Here is a 14,924-nt window from a genome sequence, read left to right on the forward strand (position 1 = left end):
TTTTTCCCTCTCGAGCCAAAGAAGCAAAGAAGCAAAAAAAAAATTCCAAAACAGTTACGCAGCTACATTCCAAATGACTTTCTTGTTATAGGCTTCTGTTCCATCGCGTTTAAAGCGAAAAAGTTATGGACAAAAAGTTGGTCATGGATTAATGTAACGTAGACACACCCAAACCGACACTTGGAAGATTTTACAATTGACAACGTTTTCTGTAATTGAACATACATTAGAAGATTCTCAAGTTCATAGTTTTGCAAACAGACCAATAACATTCAAAAATTTGAAAGCGGTTTCGTGAGAGGTTACTTAAGTTAAAAGGGTTTTAAAGTTTTGGACGGGTTGTGACCAATTTATTGGTCCGTTTGCGAAAAACCTTAAGAATCTTTTGCTTTCAGAAAACGTTGTGATTGGACAATTTCTTCCACGTGTCCCAGCATGAGTGTCCGCATTGTGACAACGTATTGGTAATTTAATTTTCAGCGGACTATAAACATTCATTATTATCAAAAGATTGATGAATTTGGTTCATTTCATAGTTTGTCTTTTTTTTAAAATCTTTATTTGTAAATGATAGTTGTATAGGCGTTAGTACGGCTTTGAAACTGAAACAAAAACAATTAATAACAACAACTTCAAATTTTTGCTGCCCAAACTTGGCAACCCATGGATCATAATAATAATAACAATAATAGTAATAATAATAATAATAATAATAATAATAATAATAAAAGAGATCTTTCTTTCATCCATGGGCAACCTTACCTTTGAGGGACTTTGGTTAGCTCAACAAATTTCTCTCGTTTTACCCCGATGAAGAGTAAATAGTTGTCAACTAGGTTTGCTTTGAATTTTATCGCAGCATTCTGGTCCTTGCCGGGTAAATGCCCTGTGGATCATTCTATAGGCATTTGTGTTGTACTGCCGGGCGCGTGCTATAGCGACGACGAATGCGTGGAAAAATTCGGGGAACTGTACAAATGCTGCCCAAGTGGATGCAATAGGTTCTGTAAGAAAGGTATGTGAGTTACCTGTAATAATTTAAAGAGCCGCCTGACAACTAGTTCATGGTCTTGTTGGGGAGTCGGGGCGGGGGAGGGGGGAGAGGGAGTGGGCGACCTTGTTTTCAACATTGTTTTATAGGGGAAGGCTCCACTCCGGTGTCCAACGGGGTGGAGAAAAGGTACCCCGTTCCCATACTTCCAGTGAAGAATGGTGCCCCTTCCACATACTTAATAACAGTAAGTCTTCGTGAAATTTTATGTTTTTATGTAGCGTTTAATAAATTAAAATGACACAGTCACACACTAATGGACAAAAGACTGAACTTTCCAGTATACAATGTAGCTTTGGCGATAACATTATGCAGGTGTCCACTTTGGGGTCGGGGGTCGGGGGTTGAGGGGGGAGAGAGGGAGAGGGGGTATTCCCCCAGCATGAGGCCCTGGATCTTTAGTCAGTTCAATTTTATGAAGGCCGAAAAGGAAAGGGGTATTTCTAATTTGTAGTAATTACTACATTTGACATTAATTTATCACACAATCGATTTATTTTACTCTCTCTTTTTTAAGTCTTTTAGTGTACCCTGGATCCAGCTGCAGCGAAAATAACACTGGCAAGAAGAAGTCGCTCATTCCTTGCACATTGGTCACTTTTTAAATGAAATAAGGGATAAAATAAAACCAAAGATAAAACACAAGTTTTTCTTGCTTTTAACATACCCACGGCTTAACCAGCTAGACCTGATGTCGGTTTAAAAAAGTGGGGGGCGGAAGGGAACGAACCCAGTAGTGGTTAAAGTTATCAAGTTTCCTGCTGGTTTGTACGACAGTCCGCTATACGTTTCCGTGTAATTCTCGTGGTCGACCGCAAAGTTTAACAGCTCGGAAAAACTGAAAACAGTACGAAAAGTGCCCTTAGGTGGGGAAGGAAGGGGAGGGGGATTTTTTTCGCCCCTGCCTATTCCCCTTTCCTAAACGGTCGTTGCCATTTTTAACGGTCGATACCACCGATGGTATCCTAGGCGTTGGTCATGAAATTAGAGCGGTTTAAAGATTATTCGCTAATTTGTTTAAGCAGACCAAAATGTCTGCAAAACCTCTAACAAGAGCGCCTTGATACATACTAATCAAATCCTTCTTCCTAGCAATCGACTGGAGCTATCTCCATGATCTTTCACACACGTCTGTAAAAAGATTGAAACTACTATGAGGTAAAATTGCATGTCAAAAGCGCCTCGTTTTCTATAAATAACAGTCGAACATCAAGATTGTCCATTTTTTACCGTATTTCTAACCATGAAAACTTCATCCCAAAATATCTCGATAATGCTCGCACAGATTGTGCTTATACAAAAAGCTCCCGTAAACGATTCGCAGTGCCGGGAAATACTGCTGCAAGTAACATAGATAATGGCGTCATTTCGTTGCAACTCCCATGTCATTGCAACCCTGATCATATTAAACAAATTTTCATCTTTACCTAATACAATTGTGGTGGCAATTTTTTCAAATCTTTGTTTATGGCGACGCAGTTTATGCTCAAACTTGGCAGGTATTTACCCTGAAAAACTGTATCGAGACACCTTAAACTGCATGTTCTTCAGCTTGCACTGAATATTGGCATAATAAAACTTGGTCAAACTTTGTTAGTTTGGTTGCTTTTGTTCAACAGTTTTCAATTGCAACATTTAAAAAAGAGAAATGCATTATTTCGCGATACTATAGAAATGAAAAACCCCGGGAGATTTTCTGAGGTTGTTTAAACACTCCCAACAAGTGTTAATTTATCAAGTCAAGTCGAGAGGCTACGTTTACGCGGTAGCGGACGAATGTTCGACCGATCGAAAATTCGTACACTGATTTCGGTTTAGGTGTTTCATTCATACGGAACCACCTTAACCGTACGAAATTTTAGACCCCCTGGGGGGTTACTTGGGTTAATTTTTGCTGGGTATGTGCCGCTGGCCTCTCAGAATCCCTTCCCCATCATAGTCTATTCTGAGGCCAAATATAGACCCCATCTTAGTCACTTTTGGGAAAATGTAATTTTCGCGATCTCAACTTAGTAACTTGCTGTTTACGTATCTACTTTATAAAGCCTTTTTACTAGCTCATACTGAAATGAATTGACACATTGGTTAGAGTTAATGAACTAAAAATCTTGCCATTTTAAAATCCCTATCAACCTGAATCTTCTGATCCCCCAAATTCCGAAAATGTGCGGTCCCATTCTAGTAAGTCTAATGAATGCAACCCCATAATAGCCAATCCAGCCGTGAAAAAGCGACCCCATCCAGCGGTAAATCCCCCTTAGCCTATTACTAGGAAGAACCCCGACCCCCAGGGGGGTTTTAGACGCCTAGCCGTTCAACATTCCTTGTGAACAGAGCTAAAATATTGAACGGTCCCATCTGAACGAAAAGTCTGGTCACTGATCTTTAAGCCCGTCGAAAATGTGCCCCGTGCCTTGTGACCGTAGAGGTCCTATAATCTCGAGCGTCGCGCTCGAATTTTAAACCTTCAGCTGAATAGAGAGTGCTGTTTGTATTGTAAACAATTTTAACATTTAAATGAGCTCATTGATCTTGAGTAAATCTATATTATGATATTGTAAAATCATTTATCATTTAAATAAAACAATAATGAACTGGGTATTTGAAAATAATTTTCAGGCCGGTTTTACACCTTTTTCTTCTTTACTAGTTTTTAAGGATTTTGCTTTTTGTCTTTACGGTGATGTCAGTTTTACGGGACAGGATTCATAACGACGATTTGCAGCGCAACAGATCGTTGCAACATTGTTGCGGCATTGTTTCGAATTACATGTCTCCGAACCTTGCCGAACTAAAAATCGTTGTTGTAAATCCTGTCGAGTAACATAAACTTTAAAAGTAAAGCAGACGAAACCACAAACGTAGCAGGTTTAAAAAAAAGAAAAATCTACGCGTGGTTTATCATGTTTACGCGACAACCCTTACCAAACAGAACACTTTTTTGAACCTGTTTTTAAACTGTTTTTAAAAAACTACTTTGATCCTGTTTTTCTAAACAGGTTAAAAAAACATGTTTAAAGTGTATTTTTCATGTATTTTTCAACTGTTCTTATTAAAACTCTATTACGGTAAAGCAATATACATTTGTCTTGATGTTATAGTTGTCAGCTGTGTTTACTGTCATAATTGAAACCTATCCCAGGGGGAAAATCTGTTTAGTTCAAATTACGATAAGCAACGTTTGGAACGAAAAATCACCTTTAGTTACAACAATTCATTTTGAAAGTCTGACGAAGGTGAGTACGGCTTTGTTAACACCGCCCGTTTATTGCTGGCACCATTAGGACAAAGAAATTTCTTTCAATTGATGATAAGGGATACCCCTACACTTGCCTTATCGATAATGATTTCCGTGGGCACTTTCGCACAAGTCAAAGTTCTAAAAATGAAGGTGACAAAATTTATTTACCATCACTTATCTTTCGCTATGTGGAATCTTGTTAAAGGGAACAAATCGCATGGGGAAATTTTCTTCCGCGAGTTTAGTTTTTCGGTTTCTTTTTTGTTTGTTTGAGAACTAAGACTAATTTTGGAAGGCGATCTTCTCTTACACCGATGCCACAGAAGGAAATCTGGCTTTAAGTCGAAATGCTGTACAGAGGAATTAATATAAAAATTTCTTTATGTTTTGGCTTTGTTCAATTTCCTGGCAGCATGAGGTGCAGTCGAATCTTTACTTGTCAACTAATATTTTATTCTTATTAAATATTATTATTATTGGATTTAAGGACGATCTGAAAATGAACCGTGCAATAACTGTGCTGTTTGTGGCAACATTTGCGTGCTTCCTTTTGAGTGTGAGTACAAGGTTAAAATAATTTAGTTGCAAAATTAAACCGATACTAAGGCCACTCAGCGGCTTTTTTTTTATCTTTAATTTTAGTGATTATAGTAAACAATAGTATATAGATTAGCTCTCGCGGGATTTTTCAACAAATATATTTCAATAGCAATTCAGTTTTCGCCGTAAGCAAGAAGCAAACTGTGAACTGCGGAAAATTTTTAAAAGACTCCGTCACGTCACCTCAATGAGTTATACACATAAGCCCGCAATACAGTCATGTGACACTGGTCAGCGGATAACCTATTGTAACAGCTGTCAGTTGACAACAATATGGATGTCCAATATCAATTTAAGCACAGATTGTGTAGTCTGTGTATGCCTTGGACTCCCTGCTAGTAAGTGTGACATTTCACATCCGCTAACATGATGGGGTGGTACAGACCATTTTGTCACAACCAAAATTTCTTGGATGCATAGATAACCAAATTGTATTTCCATAGGGCTCAGCTACAACAAGAAAGAGTGGTACGGTAGTAGTTTTTAGATTCCCCTTGCCGGAATTTCAGCCATCTCCTCGAGTCGCAAACGCCCGAGCAAGACCGTTCTGAATCAAGAGACGCTGTCTTGTCTGAATCCACGAGCCGTTAATGCCGTCCAGTGACGTCACTATCCGAACAGTTCAAATATTCACATGATTATGTGTAATTAACAGAAATTTTCGTAGGACTGTCATTTGATTTTCAGGCGATCGCATGCTTGCATGGAGTTCAAAATTTCGACAGTCTTTGTCGTAAACGGCAAAATAGCCCTGTCTTTGAGACAATGACTTGCTAAATTGAACGAATGTAGTCTTACCTTACTCTAGAAAACTTTAATTGTCATGATGAAATTTTATGATATAAGTTTATTTGTGAAATCTTCTTTCTTGTGGCGAAAGACCCGAAAGTGTGTAAGAGGCATGAATTTCATTCGTAAATTGAATACAATTACTTCAAAATTGTGAAATTAATTCAGGTCGTCACTAACTTTGATTTGACCATACTGTAATTGTTTGCGGCATGATACTCTTATACTAAGTAAAACATAATTTGTCGTTGTTTTGCAGGACCAAGTTGGGGCGGCTTCCGTCAGTAAAAGGAACCGTAAGTGATCTTTCAATTTTTACTAAATATCATTTCACCATTGCAAGCAGCTCAAAGATGAAAAGTACCAAGGGAAAGTTCCGACAAAGAGATTTCATGATGTGAAATGCAAATTCCCACAGGTTCATTAAGTTTCAACCACATTGCCCCGTTTTTCATAAGGCGAATCGCGCTACGGATAAATCACTATCCAGTTAATACTTATAGAGGAGAACATTCGTGTTCTACGCTAAATGAAGTAGCAAGAAAGCCATATTCATCTTGGAGAATATGGCCTGCTCCAAGTACCGGGAAAAAACCAGAGAGTATACAAAGTTAGCTACAGAAAGTGAAACAATCATTTATAAATTGATAGTTAACATAGGCGTAAGGGCATGGGGGGGGGGGGGGGGCGAGGGGGGCTGCAGCCCCCCCAAAATTTTGGGCAACTCAGATTTTTTAGGCAGCAATAGAAAATTTGGGCAAAGTCAGTTTTCAAGACGTCTCCATATTTATTTAATTATTTTGAAGACCTGAATATTAACCTGAAGTCGGCGTAATAATCCATTTACATTCACACGAGACAGTGGTTGCCTAGAGTGTGTTACATATTTCTAATTTTTTATTGTTGGGCACTGTACTCCACTGCACTAGCTGGAATGGGCTATTTCCAGTCGTAACTTGATTAGAGTAAACTTTCGCACATAGGCGTGCGGGAAATTTTTTGCCAGGGGGGGCGGTAAACTATTTGCCCAAAAAATTCTCGCAAGTTGCCCAAATTTTTACGAACCGTACAGTCGACAAGAAATGAGGGCCATACGATGCAACAACATAGGCCATACTGACATATGAAGGTGGCTCGATACTGCAACAGTTTTTCAGGGCCAATACGTCCTAATTCTGAGCATAACTACGTCGCCATAGTCAAACATTTGGAGAAATTGCCACCACAATTTTATTACATAAAGTTCTTAATTTATTTTGATCAGGAATGCAATGACATCGGAGTTGTCATAGCAACGAAATGACGCCATTGTATATTTTACTTGCAGCAATATTTTTCGGCACTGGGAATTGTTCTTACAAAATCGTTTACGGAAGCTTTTTCCTCAAATAGTCGCCTCAATGTTCGTGAAGTTAAAACAGAAACTGTGAGAGTGTTATTGGGATATTTTGGCGTTAGAAATATGGTAAAATGGAAAATTTTGATGTTTGGCCGTTATCGCACTGAGAACTAGTCAGCCACTTCTTCATTTGCAGACTCATTGCTGATGCTATCCGCCATACACTGTTCTACGAGCGGAGATGATCCTAGAAAGATATGCGGAAGATTATTCTAATCAATACACGACTGGAAAGAGCCCATTCCAGTTAGTGCAGTGCAGTAGAGTGCTCAACAAAAAAAAACTATGAAATATGTAAATCAACATATGATACCCTTCCCTGATAAACAGAAACTGATCACGTGCTAGGCAACCAATGTCTCGAGAGAATGTAACTGGATTATTACGCCGACTTCAGGATTTTTTTTCAGATTAAAATAGAAAATATTTATCTCTTCAAAATAATAAAAAAACATGGAAACGTCTTTAAAACCTGGCTTTGCCCAAATTTTCTCTTGCTGCCCAAAAAATCTGAGTTGCCCAAAATTTGGGGGGGCTGCAGACCCCCTCGCCCCCCCGGCCCGTACGCCTATGCTTTCGCATAACTTTCTAGAATCATCTCCACTCGAAGAACAGTGTATGGCAGATGGCATTAGCAGTGGCTATGAAAACTGAAGAAGTGGCTGACTAAAATTCTTCACTAATTTGTTAAAGTAGACCGAAATGTTTACAAAACCGCTAACAAGAGCGCCATGATACAGACTAATCAAATCCTTTTTCCTAGCAATCGGGCACAGCTATCTCCACGATCTTTCACACACGTTTAAAAAGATTAAAACTACTATGGGGTTAAATTGCATGTCGAAAGCGCTTCGTTTTCTACAGAAAAGGTATGGATGAACTGCTCCGTTCCATCCATCCCCTGATGCCCAGCACTTTCTGTTTTCCGCGTGACAATGGTTGGCTGTTTATAAGATACCGTACCATAGTTTTGAAGCATTTTGCTTTGATTCTTGCAGCAGCGTGGGAGCCTGTACTGAATACCTTGTCCCCCCCTAGAGGGCCTCCATATAGGGGTAAATGCCCTAAGCCTTTAGGACTTGCGTTGTGTGCTTGGCCGCCGCCGGAAGGAGTCTGCCATTCCGACAGAGATTGTGGTGGGGAACTTAAAAAATGCTGCCAAGGCGATTGTTCAAAATACTGTCTTCAAGGTAAGAGAGGTATCTAAAACGTTTAATGAGCCTCCCAACAAGTGGGTCCCGAGGCTAATGGGGATGTGCAGCTGGATTGACTATAATGGGGTTTCATATTCCGTAGAGTTACTAGAACGGCTCGCACATTTTCGGGATTTTGGACTTTAATATGTCAATACATTTCAGGATGACCTATTTAAAAGGCTTTATAAGGTAGATGCATAAACAGAAAGTGACTAAGTTAGGACCCCGAAAACTATGTTTGCCCAAATTGTTAATGCGACCACCACGTTATTAAAATCAGGATTTTATGGTCCAATGGTGATCGCTTTAAAGGGGTTCCACTGTATTTTCAAAATAGTGGTTTATATCGTTTTGTGTATTTTGCAGTTATTTTTTCGTTTAAGTTAATTTTTGCTTTTCCTTTGTTTCAAACCATTAGCATACATTACCATACCCCAAAACAATGGAAAATATTAAATCAAATGGGAAAGAAAATTAACTTTAACTTGTATAATGCGTCGGAAATCTGTTCGAAATGGAACCATTAACGATTCCACTGGGTTTATTATTTGGGTTTATCGACGAGGATTTAAATTTTAATACGTAACAGTCCGAAATGACTGTTTTCCCTACCCTTTCACAATACTTCAGCTAGTGAAATCCCTCCGCTGCCATATACTTGAATCCTGGAGAAGATACCCCCCCCCCCCCCCCCCCACCGCTTCGTGCTGGTCCTCCCCGTATAGGCTGTTACAGTTTAGTCATTTACAAGCGAGGGTGAGTAGCCGGGAGAACTAGACAAAAAAGGTCGACTGGACTGCCGCGACACAGCTTCCTTAATTGATTTGGTGTCTGAGTGGTGTCAACCATGTCCGTCACCCCCTCTTACCGATTCAAAAATTCTGACGCGTGAATTCCTCCCAAAGGAGGAGCAATGAAGATCACAATTGCGAGTATCCAGTTGGGGGGAGAGGGGTAGAGGGGAGGGGGAGTTGGAGGGGGAGGGGATGGAAGAAGGGATGAAGGGGATATTTCTCCAAAATGAGACTCCGGACTGTAGCCAATTTCAGTTTCATTTAAGCCGAAGAGGAAAATGATATTTTAGCAATTACATATAGGTTCTTCACTTTTTATTATTCAGAAAGTCAGTACCTGCTGGATTTTTGTTAATTTATACAATCGATTGATTTTACCCTCTCCATTTGAAATCTCTTTTTAGTGTGGCCTTGATCAAGCTGGCAGCGGAAATGAGGCTGACACGAAGTCTTCGCGTTTTAGTTATACTGGTTACTCTTTGCAAGGAAGAATTTAAGTCTGTCTATGTACTGGGGAATATATAAAAGTAAAATAAAATAAAATAAAATAAAAGCAAAGATGGAGCAGAAGGTTTTTCTTGTATTCTTCGTGAACCTCAAATGTCGGCTTCAAATACAGGAGCGCGAGGGGGCGGTGTCGTCAAGTTACCTCCCGGTTTCTATGGTAACGCAGAAGCCGATTACTCTGATGCCAAGTAATAGGACAATGCACGATAACGAACTTTTACGACAACAACCAGAATCCTTCAGTATGTTGTTTTCTTGCGCAAATCAGAGCTATTGTTCTTTAATCCTCAGCGGGGTGACAAATTTAAATAAGAAAGTAAAAACGAAATGAATTCTGGTAGTTGTGTTCAAATGTCGTCATCGCGAAAATTGCCTATTCACGTGGTACAAAACCACCATACCGGAGAGCTCGTATCACCTAAAATGGTAATTTCCTTTGTTTGTCTTGTCCCAGTGCGTCTCTCGCTCCCCAGTCTAGCTGCAAAGGGGTTATCAACTGCACACACCAGTTACAATGGTGGTGCACTGTTGAGTCGCTATTAGGGCCTGTTTACATGGAGGAGGGGGACCCCAGGTAGGTGAGGTAACCTGCTTAGGTGGGGTAAAAAAATAACCCTCCTTTACATGCAATCTTACAACCCCACCATTGGTCTCTGTCTTTCTTTATTCCTATTAGTTGATTCTCTATAAGTTATACAACTTTCGGATCATTCATTATACGCTTCGGGGAAGCTGCCCACCTACCCCTCCCCTAATCCAACATTTTGTCCTTAGTGAGAAGTAAGTGTTAATGTTGGCTTTGGGGAGGGGTAGGTGGGCAGTTTCCAGAAACGTACCCACCTGTCTAAGAGGGGCACAAGAGTCGACTGTAATGAGCCACCGTTAACTGGCTACCACATTGAGCAAAAAAATAAATAATAATAATAATAATAATAATAATAATAATAATAATAATAATAATAATAATAATAATAATAATAACAGCTTGAAACAAAGGAGCTGAAGAATCTTTTACCCAACTCAGCAAATAATAATAATAATAATAATAATAATAATATACATTCTTATATGGCGCATTTACAAAGCTCAATGCGCCAAATACAAAAGAAGTCATGGATGGACAAAATTAATAAATACTGACACGGATTGCAACGGTGTTTTTCTTCTTCTAAAAATTGTTCACTCAAATACTCTTTCAGAGTTTACCACTGATGTTTGTAAAACGTTCCGGACACACTCATCTAAGTTTGTCACAAAGCTGTGATTATTTCATTTAGAAGCTATTTCTTCTCAAATCCTTACCCTATCTCAGACCAAGAAATGTCACTTTTCACATGCCCGTTTCCACACATGGCCTTTAAAATCCATACCCGTTTTCAGACCTGACGCCTGAGAAATTATGTCATTATTACTAGATTAGAACGGCAACAAAAGATTTCTTAAAATTCATTTCAAGTTCGCATATTACTCCTTCTTTATTAGGAACTGAAACGGCAAATACGTTCATTCGCCCCGTATTTCCCTCGAAAACCATACCCGATGCCAGATCAAATGGGAAAAGTTTTGCCCGTTTTAAGACCAAAAGGGCACAAAAACCATACCCTTTGGCGCTGCATATACCTATACGGCTGATATGAGGGAGTACCCTTCCACCAGAGCTGGCAAAACATGACCCTTTAAGTCGACATACAGGCGATTAATACATTATGATTAACAAAGTCATTACTTGAATAATTAAGGATTCTTAATTGAAATCACTTTTTGACTCGCCCCAACTCTCTGTTAGGTTCAACGTCCAAGATGGCGGAATAGCATTATTCTTGTAAAAAAAGGATCACCATCCGTGCTGCAAAATGCGCCTTTAAGGGTCAGAAAATTCAGGTATGTAGGGATTTAAAAATAGACAGATTTACACCACATTAAGTTTAACAAATGTGTCAGTTCATTTTAGGATGACCAAGTTAAAAGGCTTTATAAAGTAGATGCATAAACAGAGAGTTACTAAGTTGGGATTGCGAAAATTTCTTTTTTCCCAAAGTGACTAAGCTGGGATCTATAATATGGCCACAGAATAGACTGCAATGCTATAATGGAAGGCCAGCGGCAAACACCCACCAAAAATTAACCCAAGTAAGCCCCCGGGAAACCCCTTGCCCTTTCATGTACGATTTTTGACACAAAAGGTCGCCCTTTCGTGTATCTTCTATTTGACAAACAGAACCCCTTTCACGTACTTATAGTTTATAACTTTGCATTCCTTTTAATTCCTTTCAATGCACTGTCTGTTAAACATGAATTTATCACAAAACTAGGGCGTTGTCTTGACTTTTTCAACGCCATAAAATGCGTGTGTATGTTAGCCGTGTTAGGTCCTTTTACGGACCAAAATAATAGACTTCCCTACCTTTCAACCAGTGAAATCCCTACCCTTTTACTCTTTGAAACCCCTAAAGGTACCCCTTTCGGGTGGAGCCTCCCCTTATAGGTTATTAAAAGGGAGAGTCCCGCCCGGATTTTAGTAACATGTAGCTTCTGACGAGTCTCTAAGTGCTAAAGTGGTTAATTTAGTTTTGTCGCAGACACGATCTGGGTATAAATTTACATGTAAAAAAAACAGCTGAAACAGGAGAAATCGGGGGTCAGTTTAATAAAACTTTTACAAGTGTAATTTACAAGTGTAGCTATTGTTTTTGGACCCTAAAACAATAGCTTCACTTGTCAATTACACTTACAAGTTTTATTAAATTGACCCCACTTAGTAGTTAATTGCACTCTGAAAATAAGAATGTCAAAAAGGGATTACATCTTTGAACACCCAACAAAGTCAAATAAAACGGCACCACAGCAGTAATCATTGTTTTAGCTTTCCGTCCTAAGCCAACACGTGCTTATAAAAATTATGTGCTTAAAAATGAGTCTGGATATGGAAATTGTACGATGAATCCCACCAACAATACATTTTGTGACATTAGGCACTGTGTATGTTGCGTGACACGTTCAATATTCAACTTAGATCTGTACTTTGCATATTTTAAATGGTTTTTGTTTTTGCTCTATGGATAAATTTTAATTGCCCATTTCATAACAACGCGTGGGAGCAAAGCTCCTGCAAGTTAAGTTTGACGTGAACATTAACGTTCGTTTCAAGCTGTTATTACAGGCACTACACTCAAAACAGGCAAAGACAGAACGATGTTTAATTTCCATGAGTAGCAATTAAATGCCGTACATATGCATGCTAACTGACTGGATGCAATTGCGAGGAGGAGAAGGACAAGGCCTGACAAAAAAGCTTCTCCACACAAGGTACGGAAAATACAATTGATATTCACGACATTTGGTCCAAATTTACAACTCTATGTGACCGTTTGTGGGTAAAGCATAGATTGCGCTTGGGTGATATTACCGTACTCTGCAAAAAGGCGCAAAGGCTAAACAAGGAATTAAAATAACAGAGAAAATAAAGGTCAACGATAGAATCGTAAATGATGAACAATTTTAAAACTGATGACTGACTGTGTTTAATTTGCTCTCACTATATGTACCCTCTAACGGATAAAATCATCATACGAATAGCGTCGAAATTACATTTTATGCAAATCTCAGGTTTGCTTGTGGCACGGATGAAACAGTGGGTAGAACTGTTTTTGTCGGCAGAAAACATAATAGTAAAAAGACTTCGCATCGAATTAGTTTGAAAAAAATAAATTATAATAAAAAAGACCAAATAAAAGTAGGATACTGAAACTAGGAGACTGATTAAACGATAGTGACGTTTATCCCCATCTAAATATTTTTTTTTCATATGTAAATCATCTGTCAATATTAAAATGCTTCATGTAGGACAAGAGCGTCGAAGTTAGATCGATCCTGGACATATCTCCGAAGTTAACCTATGAAATATACTACTTTTTGCTGTATTGCTGCTGGCAAAGGTATGACTGTCTAGCAGTTTCTTCAGTGCGACAACTTGAACACATCGCAGAATCAATAAATTATAATACTTGTGTCAGTTTGCGTACGGCAAAAAACATCTTCGGCTTTTGTTTTACTCGGCGGGCGAAGTAAAAGTCTGGTATTTCATTTCTGTGACTGGAGCTGTGGAGCTGCGTTGGTGAAGTATATGAACGTGTTATTAAAAAATGCCATGATTCTATGCAACAGGGTGTTTAAAAGTAAACAGGATTGCGTTATTTGTGGAAATTCGGAAGCAGGTCTACACGCATAACTTTTATTTTTAGGAAGACATAATCCGAGGTCTCATTAGTCGTACATACTTGTTTGTCGGATATTTAGAAATCGTTGACTTTGATTTCTTTTATTGCTATGCGAATCTAAAGCTACAAAATGATCGTCTTTTAAAGGATCTGATTTGTACGGTCATTTCGTCCGAACGCAAGAAGGGTTCGGTGGAACAAGGGCAAGGGCAAGTTTTAGTTGGACATTAAGGACTTTCAGATCCAACAACGCGACGGCAACGAGAACATCGCTAAGAAAGTGAATTTGGCTTCCTTCAGCCTTAAAGCAATTATTCCTACACAGTTACTTTGTCAAATGTAGGCAAACCCTCCTGAAGGTTTTTTTTTATCCAGGTTCAGAAAGAGATGTAAAACTCCTCGTCGCTTGTTTACCATCTCCATAAAACGCAAAATTAGACATTTTCACGTCGTAGTCGTATGAAAACGGCAAAGAAATGTACGAAAAAGTGTGACGCATGTGCAAAGTTATTTTTTTGCTTATTAAAGCTATAACTGTTTTGTTTTTATCGTTCTCGTTGCCGTCTCGTTGTTGGATCTTAAAATCCCTGATAGAGAGATCAAGCTGCGACGGCGGTCATGAAACCGGGGGGGGGGGGGGTACTCCCATACATTACCTATACGGGTATGTGCCGCCCTAAGGGGTCGTGATTTTGAAGCTCCTGATTTAGAACGGGGTATCCATTTCAGAGGCGTTTTCTAGAACGGGGTATAATATTTCGAACGCACGAAAGCTCCACTTTTGTAAGCAGCCATTTGAAAGTATTCAAGGACAGATTGCTTTTAAAAATACGGTTCAATGCGTTAACAAGCAAACCGTTGTACTCTCGTTGAACGGAGTATAAAAAATTGGCCCATTTCTAGAACGGGGTATCAGTATTAGGGCGAATTCTAGAACGGGGTATAAAAAAATTGGCCCATTTCTATAACGGGGTATTAATTTTGGGGGAAATTTTTCCTAGAACGGGGTGCCAATTTGGAGTCCCGGGCGGCACATACCCACCCAAAAAATACCCAAGTGCCCCCCCCGGGTCATGAAAACGCCGAAAAAAAAGGAACTTGCGTCCTTTCAAACTATATCACGTCTATTT

The sequence above is a fragment of the Porites lutea genome, chromosome 14, assembly GCF_958299795.1.
Source record: "Porites lutea chromosome 14, jaPorLute2.1, whole genome shotgun sequence".
NCBI classification, from domain to species: domain Eukaryota; kingdom Metazoa; phylum Cnidaria; class Anthozoa; order Scleractinia; family Poritidae; genus Porites; species Porites lutea.